The 23,927-nt window shown below is 36.3% G+C and overlaps 2 long non-coding RNA genes across 2 annotated transcripts; both read right to left on the bottom strand.

Moving 5' to 3' along the window:
- Positions 1-422: 422 nt before the first annotated feature.
- LOC119698011 lies at positions 423-10,480 on the bottom strand. The gene is made up of 3 exons (XR_005256028.1): positions 10,150-10,480; positions 9,549-9,656; positions 423-561 (listed from the first exon to the last, which is right to left on the bottom strand). It is a non-coding gene; the product is annotated as an uncharacterized LOC119698011 (long non-coding RNA).
- Positions 10,481-17,844: 7,364 nt separating this feature from the next.
- LOC119698012 lies at positions 17,845-22,908 on the bottom strand. The gene is made up of 4 exons (XR_005256029.1): positions 22,768-22,908; positions 22,252-22,387; positions 18,819-18,998; positions 17,845-17,885 (listed from the first exon to the last, which is right to left on the bottom strand). It is a non-coding gene; the product is annotated as an uncharacterized LOC119698012 (long non-coding RNA).
- Positions 22,909-23,927: the final 1,019 nt, after the last annotated feature.

Below are 23,927 nucleotides of genomic sequence, written 5' to 3'. Positions count from 1 at the left end.
CAGAGTAAATTACTACTGTCTTTCTAATCATAACTGAAGGGTAGAAGCAATGTATAGAACCCAGTGAGATCTACTTCAGGGCTTATTCCAAGAAAAACAACCTTGAATTGGTGTTGTACGCTGAGTGCTCTTACAACCAAACTGATGGCTATCACCAAGTAATGCTCAAATGAATATAACTTCCTTCTCACAGCAGGATTTATTCAGAAATTAGTCTTTTTAGTGGGCTAATTTTTCTATTTGTGAAAAAATATTCACTTGTACAGAGAAAAGCCAAATCAAGTAGATTTTAGACTGAGAGAAAAGCAGAGGCATACAAAAACGACTGACATGTCAAATGCTGGCATAAAATCTGTGTCTTTATATAGATTAAACATTCTGTAAAGAGACAGTAAATTACAAAATGAAATGGGAGATGAGGATGATCAGCAGATGTAAAGGCTTAAGTCCAGAGTGTTCCTAAAAACACAAAAATGACACCTTCTTGCCAGTACAGTTGGTACAGTTTGTACTTCTGTCACTCTGGGATAGAGAAACATCACCATAGGCCTTTCCAGATGACTGAAACAGAAACATATTATATAACATAATGCTGTAATATTAATATGACATAAAGGTTAATGCAGGCAAAAATAAGACCTCTTCAGATGACTGGTTTCCAAAAATTAATTTCTTGCTGAATATTGAGAAAGTCTGGCAGTCACACTAATATTTTTACTCTTGTTGCCATTGTAAAGGGATCCAATGCAACTTCAGGGCTGAGAAGGAAATTTGAGACAGGTCCCACAGAACCCATGAGCACAAAATATTCCCAGCAAAGAGGAGAACCCCAAATATTTCAGTTTCTAATCAATAACCTCTATGATGCACAAAAATTAGGAAATAAAAATAGTAAAAACATACTGAAATTTCTGGCACAAGAAGATTGGCATCAGTGTCAACAACTGTGGTTCACTGCCCTGAAGCCCTGAAATAGGCCAGACTGGGAGACCACTGTAGCACAGGCAAGAGCAGAGTGAGCTAAGCAACAGTAAACCAGACCTCGTCTTAACTATGTTTTTGTAACTGCCACTTCTAGCATCTAAAAAATTTAATTTATTTCTGCCAAAAAATATCCATTCAGCAGATTAAAATCTCTTTGTGGGAACAGAATCAGAATTGAGTAAGGAAAAGCTTCTGAGGGTCAGTGAGGAACCTGTACTGGAACTATCTGCTGAATCAGCTCTAACCTGCAATGTCTGAGCACTCTTAACTAAATGGCTTGACACTCTCACAATCTGTTGCTTTTTCCACCAGTGAATTAATTATACAACATCAAAAAACAAGAGTAAAAACTGAGACCTGCAAACAATGACAGAAGTCTTTTGTGCTTGTAGGCAACCAGTCTCAAGCTTTTGACTTAGACCAAGCAGGTCTTGTCCTGCATGTCTAGTAAATTACAGGATAGCTTGGCACAGCTAATCTCCTTCCCCTTCATTTGGCATTTTGGGAAGTATCTTCAAGTATTTTTTTCTCATTTCAAGTTTTATGATAGATCTTTGACCAGGCAACAGCTATGAAAGATGATTTTACAGCCATCTAAATACTGCCATGTATCCTATTTGGCCATGGAGTGCATCTGCAGACTGAGCTGATTATGGCCTCCACAAAAGGTCCAAGGAATATGATCTGAGAAAAATGTAATTAATCCTTCTGTTCTCTAGCATAGTTCTTATCAGATTGGAGTTGTTTGCTTTTTTGGCATTGGACGGATGGAGAGTCCCTAGATAGAAGTGAAAGTTAGTGTTATAAAATGACTTAGAAAAATCTAACACTAGGTTCACATCCATATTATTAAGAGACAAAAACAGCAGGGCAGGAAAGTTTTCCTCATTTGCCAGCAGCCAAACTGTGGCCAATTTGGATCCTCTTCTTTGATAGAATCTCTGCAGTCACATTTCAGGCTCTAAAAATCACTTAATTTTTGTTTTGTAAATGCTTATTTTGTGCCTTAAATGTGCTAAATGAAGCACTTCCAAAATAAGAGAAGATTTACGAGCCTTAGAGATAATCACAATGACTGGTGCCTTGCCCAGGAGAGCTGGAAATTCAAATGAGTTATTGGACACATCACTTATTGGTCATGACCAAAGAGAGCACAGCCGTCGGAGTGACTCCAAATCCTCTTGCATAATGGAAAATATTTTATATCCAGTTCCAAATGTGAAAGGGTAAAAGTCCCACTAGCCTCACAAGCATGTGAAAACTTGCTCACTTTGAGTTTTGTGTTTCTGAAATGAAGCACTATAATAAAAACCAAAGGGTAAAAATCCCCATGTTCCTTTGAAAATACTTTGAAAATAGCTCAAATTTTTATGTGTACTTGATCTAGGATGAAATTCCTCTGTGTTTGTGTGAAGGCATGAGTATATTTTCTCTGAAAAACAGAGGGCAAATTCAAAATACATTTTCCCCAGGAGAAGATGTCTCACTTTTAAAAGACAAAGTAGGATTTCCAAATTTGATGTCTGTCATTCATATAAAAATGAAATACATCAAAATAATTAACTAAACATGTCAAATTTTTTATTTTCAAGGCAATAGGATTTTCAGCATATCTCTTAGCAGTACATTAAATCTATCATTTGTCCCTACCAGCCTCATACTCCAGAATACATAATAGCTGGTATCAAGAATCTTGAACATTTTACATTTAAAAGTATGAGCAGCATATAATTAAACAAGTGCTTCTGTCAGCAGGGAAATCTCCATTGAAGTGAGGATCTGATCATACTAGCAGTTAATTTTGCAACTGTTTTCATGAATAGAAATGCTTCTGGTTATGCAAGCCTCAAAGCCGCTTCTATTCAAGTCACTGGGACTATTGGAATCAATGAAACTTCAGCAGAAATAGAACCTAAGTCATTATTTGAGCCTCCAGCAATTCTTGAAATGCTAGTGTCCTTTTCCTTTCTGTAAAATTAAATTTTTGGAAGAGTGAAAAATCAGTAATTTGGGCACACAAACTGGACAATGATTTTTATATTACAAGAAGATGTCCTAGTGGAATTTCATGCACTTGCTGACCCACACAGATACAGCTGACAGTGTATTTACTTGTTCAAAAAGAATGTTGATTTAAGAAGGCAGTACATGAATTTAATGAACATCCACATTAGAAATTCTCTTTGCTTTATAAGGATCAGTTTTCCTGAGATTGTAATGCAAACTGTAAATGTTGATCTGAATTGGAAAACATCAATATTTAGAAATGGCTGAAGTAGTTTGTTTTTGATGGGGCATCACTTAGTTGAAAAAGCAGAGCAGTATTGCACCCCTCATAATTTCATCATAGGCAAGTGAGCTAAATTCAGCAAATAAACTGGATACAAGGTTCTCCATGCTTGTCAAAATATGGTGGCAATTAAACTGGCATCTATTCTGTACCTCATTTTTTTTAAGGAATATATTTTTCAAGGCTTTGACAGTTAAAAACTATTTAGATTATTTATGACATTTCCAATGAGTCAGTAACATTTTTTTATTGCATTGCATTTTGCATAATATAATTTGTCACTACTTCTTTATTAAGCTTGTTTTATATTCATAGTTGTCCCACAACACTATATTTTCCTCTTTGTCAGCTCAGAACTTCATTATGAAGGATGAGGTTTTATCGTTTCCAAGTGATGCAAATGTCTACAGTGAATAAGTGTCATTATGCAGGAACAGAAATTTAGTTTTCCTCCATTAAGCAGCCAGGCTAATGACTCAACAAGTTTATAGCCCACCACAAAATTTGATAGCTTGGTGTGAGTTAAACAAATGATGGTTACATATTTATATGAAAATGAAAGTGGCTTTTGGAGCCTGATGTTATATTTTTCTCATTTACAGCCTAGACTACCCTTTTTAATTTAAAGAAGGGACATTCTCAGTTACAACTTAAGATGAGCATGCCTTCTGTTTCTTATGCCATGACTCCAGCACAACAACATCATCATAGGGAAACAAAAAAATATCTATTTCAGGGCCAACTTTCAAATCCCATTGACACCCACAGAAACATCTCCATTTAATGGCTTTGAATTCTCATTATTTCCCATTATATGCAGGGGGAAAAAAAGCTATTCATAATAAATATTACATCCAGCTGAAGATGATAAATGCCATCTCCTAAGCAATGGAATGTTTCCATCCGGGTATGACACTCACTGAACACTTTCTCAGGGCCAGTGGACAACTACACTAGCAAAAACACTACCAAGCTCTTTCTTTTCTTTATACAGTCAGTTTTAAGTAATTAATAGAATGTGTGAAAATGACCTATTGGCTGTCTAATTCATCTCCCCTCCAGTACAAATTTGTCCCCACAGTACATTTTTTCAATGCTTTGCCTAATCTAATTCCAAATATTCAGCATTTCCCATTGGAGATTGTGTCTCAGTTAAAGGGATTGTGCTGTCAGGATTCTTATTCATATATTTAGCTAAAGTTTAATTTTTTCCCAATTTCAGTCTGTTTCTCCTGGGGCCAGATTCCTGGCTGCCATAAACTGTCAGAGCTTCCCTAATTTCCTTTGGGTTTAAGCAATGTACACAGGCTGACAATCTGGTCAAGGTTTTCCCTTCATTCTACGCTAACAATTTTTTTCTCCTCTGCTACATTATACTATTAATCATCATGCTCACACTTGCTCATTGCATTCTTTAATAATACTTTCAAATACCACTTTCTAATACCATATTGCTTCCTGTGTCAATCATTCCATTCCATAATTCACTTATTAATCCATACTTCCTGTTGAGATAAAAATCAGCTGCTAAACTAGATGAGACTTCTCCATAGGGATGGTAAAACAGCCGCCACGATCATATGAGAGAATTTACACTTAGAGCAACAAGGTAAGATCCTAGTTTTGATAAACTATGTATTTGTTTTCAGATAGAAGCAAACAGAACCAATAGTATGATAAGTTGTTTTTGAAGTTTTTTTTTTTTAAAGTACAAAATTTCTTCTGCTTTCCATCTGAGTAAAGTGAAAGTGCATTGCTGCAGAACAACTCTGTTCTTCCGGTGGTGCTTCCTACCTATGATCTGCTGTGTGCACCAACATAGACTCATATTACTCGCTGACATAAAATTACCACCTCTCCACTAGTTTGTAAATCCAACAGTTCCACAACAGATGGAAAAGTTTAAAATAGTATTGTAGAATCAGGGTTGGAATACATTGGCACAAACAGGTATCATTATGGAACTGACCCTAGATTATCATTCAAATTTTCTTCTTTTGTAGGTACTAACCAAAGAATCAGCAAGTTTGGAAGAGACCTTCACGATCATTTACTCCAACCAGTGTCAACATTAGCACCCCTTAACTATAACCCCAAGTGCAACATCTAGATACCTCTTGAACGCTTCCAGAAATGGTGAGCCCACAACCTCCCTGGACGCAGAGAAATTAACTTTTGTTAACTTCTGGACTACCCTATCACTGCAGCAACCCAGAAGGCCAAAACCAAACAAGGCAAAACCATCTTTTCCATTGGCAGAGTTCTGTGGTAATGAGGTGATGCTTAAGAGATATTTCAAAACTAGCCAATGTTTCCTATTCTAAATGAATCATAGCTCTCCTGTGCCTCTAGACATGACAAACTGATCTCCCTGAAACCAACAGTCCTTGACATTTCCAAAACCAAATCAAAATAGCTAAGTTGTGCTCTACTAGTTCTCAGCTCATTTGGACAAGTAGATACAGGCTTTTTTCTTTCCAACAATTCTTAGAAAGTGACAAAACAAGAAAGCTTCTGAGTATTGTTGAGCACACATTTAGTCTTAGCTGTATCCCTTGTTCAAGTCACTTGACATGCTGCCATGGCCCAGGCCTGCTTGATCTATTATTGCTCATGCCATCTATCATGTTTTATAGTCAGGGCTTGAGAAGATGACACCTATTGATCTAGGAAAGTCTAGGAGACTGTCTCATTGAAGACTTCCCACTGGGTTGTTAAGAGCCCATTGTCAAACAGACACATTAAAGAAACTTGATCCCAGCAGTCACTGGTAGCATACTGAAGTCTGGCAAAATGGCCAGACATCACTGTTGTGATGTTGCCAAGCTATTTTGAAAATCAGAGGTAGATTTAATTTTTTAACAAAGCACTGATGCATCATCAAACAACATGTGGTGAAGTTTTCTGTATGTGATAAGTATCACTAGCAGGAGCTTGGAGTTTACATTACTTATTAGAAATACCACACAAGCAATGTCTATAAATGATAACTCTGTACTACTCAATGCTGCTTGAATGCCCTGACTATACTTATCTCTCAACTAATATTTACAGAGGTTCATCCATAACAGGAGTTACTGTGATGGTATCAAGGCAGAACACAATTTTGAGCTATGTTCATGATGAGACCGTGTACAATTACTCTTCAGTTCTGTGAACATCTTCAGCCATTGTGCCATTAGTGCTGAGATCCCAAATAGTATTTCAAGGGTTTGAACAATGTGCCTTTAATGGATATCCATGGCATTGAGAAGTACATTTGATAATATTTCAAACTATTGGTTCAGTAGCTTCTTGTAGCAGTAGACCATTTGATCATGTTCCAGACTGTAGGCTTAGATCAGTGACATTCTTTTTTGCAAGAGTGAAAATAAATCTCCCAGGTAGAACACATAATGTTAGTTTTTATGGAACAAGAATAAAAGCATGCACTAGCTCACAAGTTCACTTTCAGTTAGTTCTACATATTAACAGTCATGAAAATGAGGTTTGTGGCCTCAGGCACTGAATTCAATCACTTCATCTTTCCATGTTGCAACCCTATTTTTGCTTCCCTCCAGGCACACACTCACAGGGCAATCATGCTGAATTCTCAATTCAAGTATGAATGGTTAGCTAAGCTTTTCTCTCAACAAACCATATTATAGAAAATTTAGGAAAAATCAGACAGTGACAGAAAAGCACAAAAGCTAGATTTTGTTAATATAATAGCTCTAGGGTTTGAAATAAGAAAATCAAAGAGCTGATCAAGCCTAATCCATGATACAGAAGGCATGCTTGATGTCATCTTCTAACAGATGTTACATACAATGTGTGTAGTGAGGAATGGTTCCACCTCTATAACTTAAAGTCGGGGTCCAATAATGAAGTTGAAAATGCAATTAGATTTTTTCTTATAAGTTTTACAAGATAGATGACAGATATGCTAGAACCAATGAACTGGAGAAGGTAACTCCAATTCAGGCTGAAATATTAGTGGAACATTCCCACTGATGATTCTGTCCGGGCTGGCAAAAAATTCTGTTTCTTTTTTCAGAGTTAGATTTGCTTTTTTGTATGAATAAAAGAACATATATATTGTCACAGAGATTTATCATTCACTGTCGATGCTAAATAGATGATAAACAATACTGTCATGTTTAGTGCCAAACAGGTAGGAAAGGAAAGTACGATTTGAGGTCATAAAAAACTCCAGGAAGTTTTCAGGAAACCTGAAAAAAATCCTCATTGACCTTTGGAAGTGTGCCAGATTCACTTCAGCAGTAACACAATTCTTTTGGTTTTCTAGTATTTCTTTAAACCATAGTATATTGCAAGGTGAGAATAGTTGTAAAATAAATTCTTGGTATAATAATGTGAGAACAAAATGTAACCCTAATAACACATTTTTATGTGCTATAACAACATTAAAAACCTTCTACATGTGCTATTACTTAACTTCAGTGGGTTTTTTTTTGTGTTGCAGAATTATTGTGTGCATTTTATTGATGGAGAAATCAAGGTCTAGAGAGAAAATATGATGCTTTTCAGACATGCAGAGCTTCTCCACCCAAGTGAATTGTCAGCTCTCTTCCCATAGGTCAAGTGTTCAGCTCATTAAAATGTTCCACCATCACAATTCATTGACCTTGTGTGCAATCTCTGAAGAGGCTAATAACTAATTTAACACTTACATTGATCTGCCAGGTATGATCTCTTTGAATTAGAAGATCTATAACTATGTTTTAATTGTTCAAAGGGCTTAATTAGCTAGTGTATCACTGCAGTTTTATATTGATGTAATATTATTTGGTTTATATGAGATTACTAAAAATCACACAGTGATTTAGTATTTACTAGCTAGTCTGTCAAGAACCTCAGAATCATCAGACTCTCTTTCCAAAGGTGCTGCTATCTAGTGCCAATGAGCTGCATGAACATCATCTAGGGCTCATGGCTAGTCAGCATTTCAGTATCTTAGCATGCTGTTGTGAAGGCAGCATGCACAACAGGTCTAGATCAGCATACGTGTACAAAAATACCAAGGTGCAAAAATAAATCCACACTAGGAACTTGATACTGGTACACACAGGTGCTCACATTCCTGGAAAACTGACCTACTAAGATGGTCTCTCTTTTAAAAAGCTTTAGGAAAATGTAAGTTAGGGAGGTCATTGTTCTTTTCCTGCTGCCTCCTGTGTGAATAGTCAGAAAAACAGCATCTAATTTACCTTTGACAAAACTCAAAATATGTGATTGTGTTCATAATTCTCATACTTCAATTAATTTTCATGGGAAAATTTGCTACTTAAATATTATGCAAGCTGTTCATAGTTTAATGACTGTTTGCTCCTGCTCACAAAATTTCAAGGTTAGTGCAAGGTCAAGCTGCACTTTACTGAAGAAGCCAGTTATAAATTTTACTAATGTATTTCATCATGTGATGTTTTTCTGTACTTATTGGTGATTGTTCTGGAGGAGAAAATGGTTAGCTGAGCACGTATGATATGTTGATTTCTCCTGAATTTATTATTTTCTTAGATAATATATATATATTGTTATTTCTGTACATCTCTTTCCTATTGCTACATTTGAAGGTCTTACTGAGACGTAATGAAATTGATTTAGCCTGATGGCAATTAATAAAATAGATTTCCTTCTTAGAACTTTGGTTGCTTCTGGTGTATCTGTGGTAGGTAGTTTTTGCTACCTCTTTGCTAACGAATAGGTTTTTTATTATTATATTATATTTTATTATTATATTATAACTTTTTCCTGCTAACCTGATTCAATATTAGAAAGAATATGTCTTTAGTCCTATCTGCCTGCTGAGTAGAGGGCAGATAGGACTGGGAGTGGGAGACACTTGTTTACTTAGTAAGGGGGTGGATACAGCAAACTGAGGCTTTGGGAGTTTGTGTCATAAAAAACTCCAGGAAGTTTTTTATGAAAAAACTGAAAAATATGAACTGAAAAATATGAACTGAAAAATATGAACCCATGACTCCCCTTTTTCATTTCATTAAACGGAAGCTATCCCAAAAAAACCCAAAAACCAGCCCCTAAAATGATCAAAGGATGAGCAGGCAATGATTAAGTTGTGAACTCTATCTTCAAATCCAGAGATATGTTTGTATTGAATGTTACTCTTTCCCATGGATGTGACGAGCCAAAAGATGTACAGCATTGCAAAGTACAATATGTGGCCATGTCTGCATCTTGCAAAGCTAATTCTGAATTAAAGTCTGCTCATGCCATCACCTGGACATGATGAGGACACAATAGAGAAACATACCCAAGATGAAAAATGTCCCTGAGGCAGATCTCTCTTAGTGATGGGGCATGGACAAACTGATTTTTCTGCTAGATTCTTCACATGGACTGGATTTCAGGGAGTTAAATCCTGAAGAGAAGCAGGAAAGATTAATTTGCCAAATGACCCTTTGGTTTGCCTGTTTTCCATCTCTGATTGTTGTTCAATGGTTCAGGACCAAGTTAATTATTTTAGAATAATGGTTACTTTATATGTATGGTAAAATACTTTAAAATATTCTGCAGACATTTTTGGATATAAATGGTCATTTATTTTCCCACTAGCAATGTTGATTCTACTGACCATTGTGATTATAAAGAGTCAAAATTTTTGATTGAGTCAATAATATAGAAGTTGAAGTATTTCTCAGTACTATTCGTTAAATAATCAAGGTCACATTATGACCTGTCTGGTCAATTGTCCACGAATTATGGAGAATTAAAATACGCCCTGATAGGGTAGGCGGTAAACACCAACACAAGCTGCAATGTAGCAAGATCATATCCACAGCACAAGAAATTACTCAAGTGTGAATAGAAATGTCTGAAGTTTTTCATTATATTTCTGGTTTTTAAATAATTACCTGGAATGCTGCCATAATTTTCACCAAGGGGTTTGAAGGATCTTTGTCTTTATAATTTGTATTAGATGTTCCAGCTCTAGGAAGAAAACGTTGACTAAACTTGTTTAGAAGGAAGGAAGAAAGAAGCATGTAAAATTTAAAACAGTGCCAGCGTCTTCCATGAAGACACATGCTAGAAGCAGCCAGGTATGGGGCCAGATCAGAGATTCCCCTAGAAGATATGCTGGAATAGCAGCATATGCCTACATGCTCACTGCCACAGCTCTGTGCAGCAGGTGCCTATTTATATAATAAAAGTTCTGACCCAAATGTTCACTGAAAGAGCTCTTTGAATTTCTTCCCCAGTCACATGAACTGTGCGCTCATGATCAAATGGTGTGGAGTTGGCCTTGTGCCTGTGAGAGCCTGTGAACCAGTGGAGTCAGGTTGTGAAAAGGTCCCCTTAGAACATTTCACTGACGAGTGCTTGCACTGCCTCAAGCAGAAAATCACCAGCCTAACTACTGGCTTTCTGTCATCATTGCTAAGCAAACCCTGAGAGACCATTTTAGGTCGGTGTTTAAGGTAAAAAAGGTGTTAACCTTGATGTGAAATGTTGAGCTGTATTCTCTAAAACACAGCACCCTTCATGCACTGCAAAAAAAGATTCTCAGATTCACAAAATCAAATACATTACAATTAGATGTTGTAATCTAAATAATTTCTTCTGGAAATCACTATACCTAAGCACAAAAGGACCTGAGGCATTTCTTATAATCAAGTTGTAACCCATGATAGTTCTCATATTAATAGCACCTCATCTCTGAAAGAATATTCACCATCATTAACGGGTTGGGTTCCAGGCTTCTGCCATCATTGCATTTTTGATGACTGAGGACTCATAAAGATACATGTGCTGTGAATAATAAACCTAACTAGTCTTCAGCCAAACTTACAAAGATTGGAAGCTGCAGATTTGGGTAGTCTGCACAAATCTCAGTTATCTGAGATTTGAATATATTATTGAATTTTTTAATATCCTTTAATTTAATTGACAATTGAAACCACTGCGCAGTAAAATATATATAAAATATGTAAGTTATGAAGTTTATATAGTTTAATTAACTATTTGGTAAGACTTCAAGTGGGGTTTTCCACGCAATACAAGGCCCTTTTGTATCTGGACAAATAGAAGTGGAGAAGACCACAAGTTGTATTTCTCTGTGCCTCACAATAACTTTAGCTAAATAAATAGGTTTTTGGGCTGAGATTTTGTTTAACCAATTCCATGGACGATTCAGTTGTGAAATTTAGATTAGGCTTCAAAGCAAACTTTAACTCATCTCCAGGCAGAGTAATTTCCTCTAGTGCTCTAGGCTAGTCAGTTAGAAGCATCCAATAACTATGGTGTTTCTTATCCATGTAAACATAGCCTTTTTAATAGAAAACAAGAAAAGCTGATGGGCATTGACTGTTCATCTTTCCCATTAACAGAGAAATACAAGCCTTTAGTGGCTTTTAAAACTAGGCCAGTAAATTTTTCCAAGTCTAAACTAAATATTTTATTTTCTTCAGTATATCCATTTTAAAGAATGGATATTTTAAAATATCCATTTTAAAGAATTAATGATGATTTATTAAATTAATTGCATGTGCCACTCACTGAAGATGTATTACACACAACTATATTAAAAAAATAGTTTTTCAAACTAAGGTAAGTAAGAGCTCTAAGTTAGCTGACAAAACTACAAAACTTTCAATTAGTTCCCTTGTGTCTATGACATAGTATTTAATTACAAGATCACCTGTGATATTTCTCACAGAATAGATGCTGTCTGACTAAGGAGCTATTCAACTCTCTTTGCCTTTTTTTCAATGTGTGGCTCTGTTGCCATCTCCAGCACTGTCCCAGGCTCTCAATCACCAGAGAAAGCCTTGACAGCAGTGAAAAGCAATGTCTTTTCCCCACTCACAGCTTTGGTGATGAAACAGTACTTTTGGCTGCAGATTAAGAATAGCACATAAGGGCCTGATACCTGTCATGAAGAATATTAACCAGAATTCATAGAAGATGTCAAATAAGTAAGCAACAATGTCTTATGACTGTATGGAGTGATCTAATAACAAACAGGACTATGAGTCCTTACTGTAATCTATTCTGTGTTACACAATATTTCGGTGCAGAACTAGTAGAGCCTGCAGTGAGGATGTGGTTTTCTGACTTCCGAGCAGGAAGCCGGGTCATGGCTGAGATAATTGAGGGAAGCCTTTGAATGAGGCAGTAGACCAAGCTAAAGGACAGCGGTCTTTACCTTACTTATTATGAGTATCTTTACTAGTAGAGGAAAAGACTGAACCCCAGATTTTGCCACAGAAGATTCACTGGTTGATGTTTAAATAGGATCCAGAGTGTAAAGTGTCTTTGAAAGCCAGTTGGAAATTGCATCTGCCACCATCTACTAGGGGAATCTTTGTTTACCTTCAAGGCTATCTCTACTCAAGTGGAATGGGAAGTGTGCAGATCAAAATGCTCACCAAATGAAAGACCTTACTGTTGTAGCTCAGTCAATCAGAAATATGTTTCCTGGAGGACAAGTATGTTTTTTTCTGATATATCCTTATTACAAAGAAACTAGGAGTAATGAAAATATCACAAAGACTAGGAAGCTATAATTAGAATGAACTCATGTGTCAAAGATGCATCTACTTATAAAAAAGACAAATAAAAGTTTTTTTCTGTCCCAAATACAATGCAAGTGGGCTTGTGGGTGCTATTGGTCATCATAGCAGTAACATCTTGTTGGATGAAAAGACATATAAGTCATGTATTTCTCAATCAAAAAGCATGGAGATTGCATTTATTTGAAGTTTTGAGGAAAGAAAAAAAAAAAAAAGTAGAAATGGGAAAAATAACCAGGCAAACACCGAAACCTACAGACAGAATCAAGAAGGAAGTTAGGCCACTGCTGCTGAATATTACAAGCAAATCAGCCAATTGGGTTTTTTAAATGATACATGAGGGATGTGAGCCATGGAAACAACAATTTGCAAGCATTGCAAGAGGAAGAGCATGCCTGATACCTCCCAGCCCCAGATCTGGGATGCCCACAGAGATGCACAGGTTTTACACTGTGTGCACGCAGGTTGGCCAAGACAAGTTCAAGTATTCCACAGATGGAAGTAGGTTCAGGTCAAATGAAATGTCCAGAAGACTTGAACCTAGTCCAGAGACCAAAGTATTGAAATAAGCCAGTTAAAAAGTAAAATTATTGAAAAACGCATGATGGGAGGTAAAAAGAAATAGTGTAACAAAGAAGGAATCAAAAAGTACTTAGAATCCTAATTTAAGGAACTAAAAAAAAAAAAAAAAGAGTAGACAAATGTCTTGGTTATATTTCCAAGCTCTTTAGCTTTTCTGGCATGGCAGAGCCGTCCTCATGAATTTTCACCATTGTATATGCACAAAAAACTTCCCTTCTCTGCCTTCTCTACATTCTGGCTCCCCACTAACAAAAACCACCAAAAATTATTTATTTCCTGTGTGAACCAACTTCGTCTCTTTTCTTTATGACAATCTTTAGTAGATTTTTGAGGACAGGGTCATGTTTGGGCCCATCTATGTTTGTAATTTGTCTCAAAGTTTCAACATTGCACACCCTAAGTTCAACTAATAATAGCATATTTAGCATGATAAAACCCAAATGATCCCATCTGCCTTTGTGCTCTACTATCACCATCACTTTTTTGGTCTCCATGGCTGCCTGAGAAAGGGAAATGTTCAGGCCCTCTATTTGATCTTTTACTTCAGTCTCATGTCACTCTTGAGGAAAAATGTTTTATTAGTATAATGCATTCTGTCCTGAACTAACTTGGAAGTGTAAGAGCTTTTGATGATGAATTTGCTCAGTGGCAGTAAGGAGATGCAGCTGTGGCTGTCAATGTATGAAAAAATAACTGATATCTGTATAAATTATTTTTTAAAATCCCACACGGTCTAACTATGTGAAAAGACATGATAGTACACTCCAAAATTTACTTTGTTTGTCTTAAGGCAAAAAATTTCCTGACTCAGCTCAAACATATAGAAATTGTTCTGGAGAAGTAAAATTTCTATACAGGCCATAAATATATAGTCTGAAAACCCCAAAATGTTTCCACAAACAGCTGAAAAGTTGGCTGACAGTCTAAGAAGGACTGAAATAAACTGTGTATTAATTAATATACTGTGTAATTAATGTGTGAATGAAATAAACTGTGATTCCTCTGTTAGCTATAATGTTAATCTGAAACTTATTTCCTCTTTTTTTTTGGTTGATCGTTGCACAGAATACCCCCACAGGACTGTTGCATATGATTTCCAGTTCAAATATCAAGTTTTGCAGACTTTCCACTTCTGCATCATGAGTATTTCTTGAATCATTCAGTTCCTTCAGTTAATGGCTACCAGTGTGATGTACACACAAGAGTATTGTGTTATAGCTTCATTTACTTCCTTCCATGTCCTAGTCATTTTTAATTTTAGATTTTTCTAAATGCTTTTCTAAATTTGTGTTGATGCCTGGTAAACAAGCTGTGAAGGATCAGTCACCATTAACACAATCTGTCTATCCTGCACCAGAGAGCCCTTGCAGGGAATTTCCAGTGTGACGCTGCAGGGTGTCTTGGCTTTTTGGAATGCTACAAAGCAAACTGTAAACAGTCTTCACTATGCCAGCACAAGCAACAGCTTTGGTACCATTTTCGGCTGAATCTGCTTCACAAAGATTCAGAGAATGACAGTTGTTTAGGAATAGTAGGCGCTGTTTACCATCTTGCTCGAACACACTGTAGTTTCCCTAAAAAACTTATATACCAAATTAGTTGTCTTAATCATATTATTCTGTTTTTCAGCCTTATGATAAGAATTATTCAAAAAATAATCAAGTCTGTTTTAACTCTTGTCTTTCCATTTCTACTTCAATAGTTCTGAGAATGGTCCTCAGGAGCATACCTTTTCTAGATACAGTAGATTCATCATCACCCTCAAAGGCAATAAGCCTGTCTGATCTGCTTTCAAGTAAATATGGCATAACATAATTCTGGTGAATTCTGTCTTGGCACACTTTCTATTCAGGAGCTGGCACCGATGACTCAACCTCACAGTCACTTCTTGGCTTCACAGATAATTATCTTAACCCTCTTCAAGGAAATTGTAAGAACATCAGCATATCTGATTTTGTATTGTTCTCCATCACTGCACATGGTATGTCTCTGTTGTATGACTGTCAAGGATCAGATGAGTCATTTTCTGAAGACATACTTTTTTCTCCAGATTTTTTTCATCAGCCTAAGGTCTAGTTGGAACTCCCTAAATAAAATTGCCATGGTCATAAGAGAGACATACAACCCACAGAAGAGGACTGGTTTCTTCACATATATTTTATATGGGACAACATGGGAATATGACCATCCTATTTCTTCATCACCTACTGAAGAGGATGGTCCAATAACTGAAATCCGTTCTTTTTTTACTTGCCACATTTAAATACATAATGCACACACGTTAGCTGAAGGACCCAGAACTGCTTACCGTCTTTTGGGTCTCTACATATTTGAGCTTCAGCTCAAATCCCTCTCCATTTTGTGGTGGAGTCCCATACATCACCCTTTCCCTGAGCTCTGATTGTCTGTATAGGGAAGATGGGTATGCAGGCAGTAGAAGTGTTTTGATACAGTCCAGTCAAATTCTCAGTCTAGATGATCCTACAAGTCCAGCTCCTGAATGATCAAGATGTACATATCAAGCCACACGTTAAGCCATCTGCCTTCTTTTGTAGTCCTGAAATATGTTCAAATTCAGATATTTAAACTGTAGTGGCAAGAGTGCAACATAAGCCCTCTTGCCTTTCACAGTATTTAAGTGTTTCTTGCTGAGTTACAAAAACAAGTTCAAAACTTAACAAATGACCCTAGAATTCAAGTTGCCCTTTTAAAAATTTTTTCCACCCCTCTGTCTAGTATATTTGCCACCAAAAATCATTGTCACTTACAGGTTGTAGAAACCTTTACTTGATTTGGAGAAGTATACCAATCGCAAAGCTGAGCTGGGGCCATTTTGCCCTCAATCCTCTGTTCTAACTGTGCAATATATATAAACTTTGACATTATGAAGTATGAGCAGCTTTAGAGAACAAGCAAAAGGCATTTTTGGAAGAGTGAACTCCTCTCCTTCCACCGTGTGTGTATTTGGCTAACAATAATTTTAACTACAGAACAGTGAACACTAAACTATTGCTCATATTTTATTGTTTGCATTGCAGTTGCATAGGCTTTATGGTACTATTATTCAACATATTCAACTAATAGAAGTTTCAGATGCATAACCTACCTGTGATTTTGCTTTAAATTAAATGCAGTAACTCAAATTTTTTTTCTAGCTTCTCCTTTTTCATTAAATCCATACAATTCTTTAAAATTTAATAATGTAAGCTCTTTGCAACCATTTGAGAATTTGGTTTATGTTGTTAAAATACTATGCAAGTAATTTATATGATCAGACTAATCTATAACTTTAGTGTTATAGGCACTTTTAAAATTTTGAGATTGCAATTCAGCTACCAGAAATCCATAACCAATTGTCTGCAAATTGTTCTGGGTGACTGCTCCTTATATAATGAATTACTCAGGAAATCTCTTGTTCTCAGAATACATTATAGTACACAAAATAAATTAAGTTTTTTCCTGAAAACTTCATTACTACATTTTCTGCTGGAATGTGAAGGCTATGTTACGTTTGCAATACAGTATGTGTTGTCTACAATTCTAGGAGAGGGCTCAGTTATATGTGAAATACCTTCCTGAAAGTTATGAAAATATGTGGAATTCATTTCATTGACATAGGAGCTACCCCATCACTCTTGAGCAGAGCTGCACCCAGTGATAATGGGACCATTGTCATCAGGTGAAGATTTACCCTGAGGGCAATATGCTGCCTTTGCTTTTCAGGAACCATTTATTGATTTCAGAGGATATTTTCTGAAATATCTGATTGTCTTATACAGTTTAATCTTTAAAGTGCAATTGGCAGCTTGGTGGTGTTGAGCAAACTGGTTGTCTTGTGAAAAAAATAAGCACAGTACGCTCAGTTCAGTTTTGGCTATTAGCTTTCATATGAAATTATACCTTATGCTATTCAAAATACTCTTACATTTTGCCCCTATATACATTATAAACAGACAGAAAGAACCCATGGGATGACCCTGCTTTTTAAACACTTTTCTAAATAGATCACATGCAGCTGTTGTTGCATGTGCTTTGATGACCTGTTCATCTTGATTCAGTAAGACTAAGAGAAGGAAAGACACAAAAAGAGAAGGGAAAAAAAGGGTGGGAGGAGGTGTGGGTGTGAAGATGAAGGAAGTGTTGTGAGCTGGCCGGGTAACACTCACTGCTTTCTGAGTGAGTCAGGAGCTCTCTGAAGAGCCACTTGAAATTGGGAAATATTTTGATAAAATGGCAGCCACATCGCTGTGATAACATGCAGTATCACGCAGCCAAGGACAAGGAGATCAGAACTCCTGTGACAGGTCTGCCAGCCAATTGCCCCAAATTTCCAGTTATTAGTGAATATTGGATGGCTTAGGCTTTGAGGACAGATCTTAAGCTCCATCCTTTAGAGAAAGTAGATTTCAGAGAGAATAAACACTCAGATATAGTAATAATTGATGCTTTGGCTCACCCTTGAAAATCTTGGCTGTAACATGTCTTCTCCTTTACTTCTGTAAAACAAAACCAGCATTTATTTGATCAGGTTATTCTGAAGATTGCTTAATGCCTTGAAGGTTCTAAAAATCCCATAAACAAGAAGCTACCCTGCATGACAAGTGACAGGCAGTGCACCCACATTTTATACCTGTAACTTATTGTTTACAAGTCTGATGATCATAGGGTTTTCTGAAATGCTTTCTGCTGTGGATTAACCCTGTAGGCAGCCAAACACCACACAGCTTTTATCTCTCTCCCTCTGCAGTGGGATGTTGGAGAATAGGAAGGGCAAAAGTGAGAAAACCCATGGGTTGTGTTAAGGTGTTTTAATACTCAAAAAAGACAAAACAAAACAGAAAGAAACAAGGGGCACAAAAATCTATTGCTCACTACTGGTAGATGAACATCCATTCTGAGCAACAGCAATCTGGCAAAGCTTCTCCTCATGGTAGGAGCTAAAATAAAGAAAATTATCTCTACCACAGATGAAGCTAGTACATTTATCCAAAAAGAATTAAATCCCACATACTTGTATGGTTTTCTGAGCACAAACCCATGCAGTATTTGCAAATAAACATCATGAATTTTCACTTAAAGTTGACTATACAGATTATTGTATTATTAAATTATTATTTTAAAAATGCCTGCTTGTTAAAGTGTAGACTTCTAAGCATGACTTAGGTTTTTAATGAAAACAACCATTAGTTAATTAGGCAAATTTTGCTTTGGCTAAAGGATGTACCACAAAAGTTGGCATAAATAATATATTTGGAAGATTTTAAATACATTTCTGAGTGAAAAGAGAAAGAAAAAAAAAAAGCTGGGATCACAGTGCCCAGATAAACACATAAAACTTCAGAAAAATATACTAACATTGTGGCAGTGAGTATTAACTCACGCAAACTCTGAGAAATGCAAAATAATGTTTAGTGGAAGGAATTCCTTACCTTATTTGTACTCACTGATGGGTTCATAAGAGATGAGACAAAAGTAAGTACTAGAAGATGTTTTACCATCAATGGTGTCTCCTTATTGGTACCACTGGCAAAAATCTGGCCTTAAAAATGAAGTATCAAGAACTTATGTTGGTTTGATGGTATCAGAATCTTGGTCATTGTGTTATGTTGCTAGAAGAAATAAATAGTTCAAAGGCAGGTGATGAAAATGGTTACGGACTACATGCAATTTCTAAGTAACTGAAGAAATCAAGATATTTGATCTGCTTAATTAAAAACCACCACCACAACAACAACAAAAACAACAACAAAAACAACAACCAGAAAAAAACTACCCAAACAAACAAATCAGAGGAAATATATTTGATTCAGCTAAAACAACAAATGTTGTTCAGAAAGTAAATAAGAAGCTTCTTTTCATCCTCTAACAATACAAGAAAAAAAAGTTCTGATGGACTAGAAAAGTAATACACTTTTGCACCGTTTGCAATTAACCTGTGGAACTGGCTGTCATGAAATATCTGTGCACTCAGGAGTTTAAGAGCTTTTGAAAAAGAGATGACATTTTATCTGAATAATGAAAACATCCACAGTTACTACGTTAAAAAAATATTAATTTGAACAAGATGCTAGCTTTCAGCACATTAACCAATTTTCATCTAAGGGATCGAAATAATTTTTGTCTGGAAAGATCTTTTAGAGAGCGTCTCTGTATTTCACAGATAATTTTGTAGTGCCCACAGCCAGTCAGACACTGTGACCACAATTGTGCAGTTTCATAGTATTGACTAGATGGTCCACTGGCAGTGTCTTGCACTCATTGTATCCAGAGATCAAAGATTTACATGTTACACTGCGTAACTTTTTTTTTTTTTTTTTTTTTTTTTTTTTTTTTTTTTTTTGTTATTATTATTATTATTGTAAAGCACACAAATCCCTTCTGGAAGACTTTCCAGGCTCTTTTGCTGGAGCAAAATTTGCTACCGGTTTTAACTTTCTAGTATTTTATGGATTTCAGAATTTAATTAGACTTGTACATGGTAGAATTAGTCTCCAAAAGCTGGAAATATCTATTCCAGAGTCTTAATACATGCAAGATTTTGGTCTCAGTCTCTCTTCCTGCTTACTACAAGAAAAATAATATTTCAGCTTTTCTTATCAGCACAATTCACTATTTTACCTATTGTGTCTCTTGTAGTCTTTGACATGACTTTCTACTGCAACTATTCTTACTCTAAACTTTTTGTTATTGAACACAATGGAAGCTTTATTCAGTCCACTCTCTCTTTCCATAGTATTGCATTGTGTGGTTGTTTTGTGAGGAATGGTAAATGTGAGAAACTGTTCATTAAAATAATCTTTTCAGTTCCTACGTGCTTCAGCTCTACAGATACACGCACACACATAAATACACAGACATGCATTGTACTTGCAGTTATCAAGCTAAAAAAAACCCAAAACTTTCATAAATCTGCTCTATCCCTACATAGAGGTGTTAAGGTGCTGTTTCTTAGTGAAAACTAAGGGTAGGGAAGAGAAGTGAGAAAGGGAACAAAAAAGGATTTTCTACAGATTTCAATATTTTCCTCTTGAGCAGAAAAAAAAAAAAAAGGGTTTCAGAAGTCATTTCAGGAGGTGAAAGGCTCAAACAACCAGCCAAAATTACTGATTCACAGTAAGTTGGTTTTTCCTTGTTGAAACTAAAGTCTTGATCTTTAGCCTTTCATTTCACAAATAACTGACTTAACCATAACCTTTTGAACTGTTCTGGAAATGGTTGTCTACCAATTTAATCCAGTAATAATTTGAATAGCTAACTAGCTAACAGAATGGAACCAAGCCCATAAGACAGGATGACTGGAGGCTTCTGACTATGATTCCATCTTTGCCTTGTTCTCTAGTTTATTGACTATTGTGTACATGGGAAAAAGATGCTGAGGTCTTCAAAGCACACGTGTTGAGTTGTTGCTCTGACTTACCCTTTTTAAAAGTCCATTTCTAATGACATTTTATGGAAAGCAGGCTCCTAAGACTAAATTACTATCTTTGTTGCTGTTTCTTAACATTACATTCATTTTAAATCTAAATGAGAGCATCTATTTGATGAAATTATCATTGAAACGGCATGTTCCTCAACCCCATTAAATCTGCATTTGCAGATAAAAATATTCCATTGGAAGATTCCAAAATGACTTTTATTGTCAATACATCCTGTTTTCCTGTTTTATTTTAGAACACCTAAAAAACCAACACATTGCACTCTGTATTTTGCACACTCAAGAGGTCTATCCCAGTGTTCATGAGCCAATATTTTCATGTCTTTTCATCTGTAGTACAGGCATTTTAATAACTATTATATAGAATAGCCTTCAAATATAGCATCCAGATTGAACATACTGTGGTAAAATTCTGCAAGAAATTTTATTGCATCAATGGTTCTAATACAATTTGGACGTAATGACTTGATTGAAAACACTGAATATGTGTTCCTGCAAGTGATTGTTGAGGAGTTGAACTCATGTCATGACTAGGCAGATGCCGAGTAATGTGGAAACTAGACAGTTGCACAAAGGCATGAGCTGTCTGTGGCATAACACCTCCCCTGTGTAGGATTTTCTCAGCCTTCAGTTACACTTTGGACAGTAAGGGAGATACATTAGGATAGGGTGATGGCAGAAATGCCTCTTTCAGTAAGAGCTGGTTTCCTATTTTGCAATCTTTCAACTATTATCTCACTTAACACAAAATTCCGCTGGTTTGCAGGAGTTGAGTGCCACTGAACACAAATTAAGTGGTAAGATTGTGTCTGCTATGAATTTTGAAAAAAAAATTCTATGCTCAGCCATTTACTTTAGACAAAATCTGAGTCCTTACGGTCATATGTAGAATTAATATTACATAATTGGTCAGAAGCATCCTTCTTTAGCTTATCATCAAGCCACCTATCATGGATATGGGGAGATGGACAGAGAATCTCCCCATCCCTGCTGCTGCCTTTATGGAGAGTCTCTCTAGAACAAGCTCCCTGGGGTGCTCCATTAGCTTAAAACATACTGCGTGGCTCTTTTTTTTTACTGCTCCTGCTTTTCTTTTGTTTTCCAGCCAAAAATCTCCAAAAGCTTTTAAACAACAATGAGGCCAGAAGAGATTGTTGTCTGAATTTAAAGAGTAGAAGTCAACAGAGAGCCTCCTGCACACATGATTTCTTTCATTCTCTATTTCTTGCATTAAGCCAATTACTTAATGGACAGAAAGTTATTTTACAATCCTTCAGAGTGTGAGGCAGATTACAGAAAAATCTCCCTAAGCAATGGAAAACAATGCATAAATAATAAAAACCTAATCATTTCCTTTAATGAAAAACTGCTCGCAAGGGAGGAAAGATACGCATGCATGTGCACTAAAATTGAGTCATCCTACTTACATGCTCATGTCCCCATGAAGCATGCTCTTCAAGCACCATTCTGAAGCTCAAATGCTGCTATGCCTCATGACCCAAGACATATGTAGGGAGAAGACAGTGCTGTATTTGTGTCAGCTCATTTTGGCAGCTCTCCTGACTACAGAAAACAAGAGGAAATTTTATCATGCCATTTCTGTTTCAACAAATTCTACAGAGGCCAGACATTTCTCCCACCACCAACACCACTCCCAAAAAAGTCCAAAAAACCAACCAACCAACCAACCAACCAACCAACCAACCAACCAACCAACCAACCACAACAAAAACAACAAAAAACACACAAAAATTCACCAAAAAAAAAAAACCAACAAAAAAAACCCACCTAAAAAACCAGAAAAAAAGGAATACAAGCAAACACCAAGCAAAAAAATCAACTCAAAGCTAAAAAAAAAGACCCAAAACAGCTGAGGAAGCCTAATACATACTTAGGTACAGGTGTAGAAAAGACTACAAGAGCTTAAGCCTTCTGATTTTTACCTGGTTGTACCACTGTACAGTTAAGGCAGCTTACTGCTACTCAGTTGGAGTTTCAACAGTCCAATTTTAAAGTCTCTCCATATCAGATAGGGTAGATTTAAACATTCAGCAGCTTTTCCCTGTGCCATATTAATAATTAGTTTCTGGCTGTAGAGAAGAGGAACCAAGAGATGACACAAACACTTATATGCTTACCTAATAGCATTACTATCTACCTACCTATCTTCCAGCTAATAAACACAGTAATAATTCCTACTGTTATGAAAAATCATTTAATGAAAAACATTCCAATACTAACAGAGACAAAAAGCTTGGAAGGACCTGATAGATGTTAGCTGGCTATATATTTCTAGCCATGAAATCTGGATGCCAGTTTCAGAGCCATTTTGTAGTTTGAATTATTTCCTAAAACGGTATGAGAGGGCAAAAAGTTACCATTATGGAAAAACACTGATCTAAACCCTCACAAATACTCAGAAAGTAGTGCTTGACCTCCTCTCTTCCCTGTACAGTCAAATTATGTCTTTAATTTACATACAATTTATACTGAATTTCAGAATATTTCAGTCAATTGGATTTCATCAACAGCTCTTGTCATTCTGCTTTATGCTTTCTTGGTGTCCAACAGCAGCAGCTATTTTGTTGGCAGACGTGTTTTTCCCTAACATCTTTTCGAGTTGCAGTTCCTTCCAGCACAGAATGGGCAGATACTTTCCAAAGTAATTTTATTCAGATCTATCAAACTCTGTCCACATTTTGGTCGATGAAGTGAATTCTTGACAGAAATGCCTTTCCAATAATGATATTTTGAACTATTCCAACCTCTTTCAGGAGTTGCATCCGTGGATTCACCTTAACAGTATAAAAAGCATGACTAGTGAGCCATGGAGTGAACTAGGGCATTTTGGTTTTGACAGCTTTAAACACATTTCAGAATATATTGGTCTAAACAAGTCCAAAAAATTGAAGATGGCAGGTGGGGTCGAGGGGGTGGAGGAGACAAAACTGGCATCTGTAAGATGAAAGAAGGTGATGTTCTTCAAAAGCGTGCTGTCCACAAAAGAGTGAAGGTGTTTGAGAGCTGCATTTTGCACTTTGAAAATGTTAAGTATCCATTTGTCTTGTGTTCTTTCAAACAAATAGGGGAGCTCCCATTCACA

Source organism: Motacilla alba, chromosome 2 (genome assembly GCF_015832195.1).
Source record: "Motacilla alba alba isolate MOTALB_02 chromosome 2, Motacilla_alba_V1.0_pri, whole genome shotgun sequence".
Lineage (NCBI taxonomy): Eukaryota > Metazoa > Chordata > Aves > Passeriformes > Motacillidae > Motacilla > Motacilla alba.
Note: the sequence above shows the minus strand (reverse complement) of the source record. Positions and strands in the feature narration are given on the sequence as shown.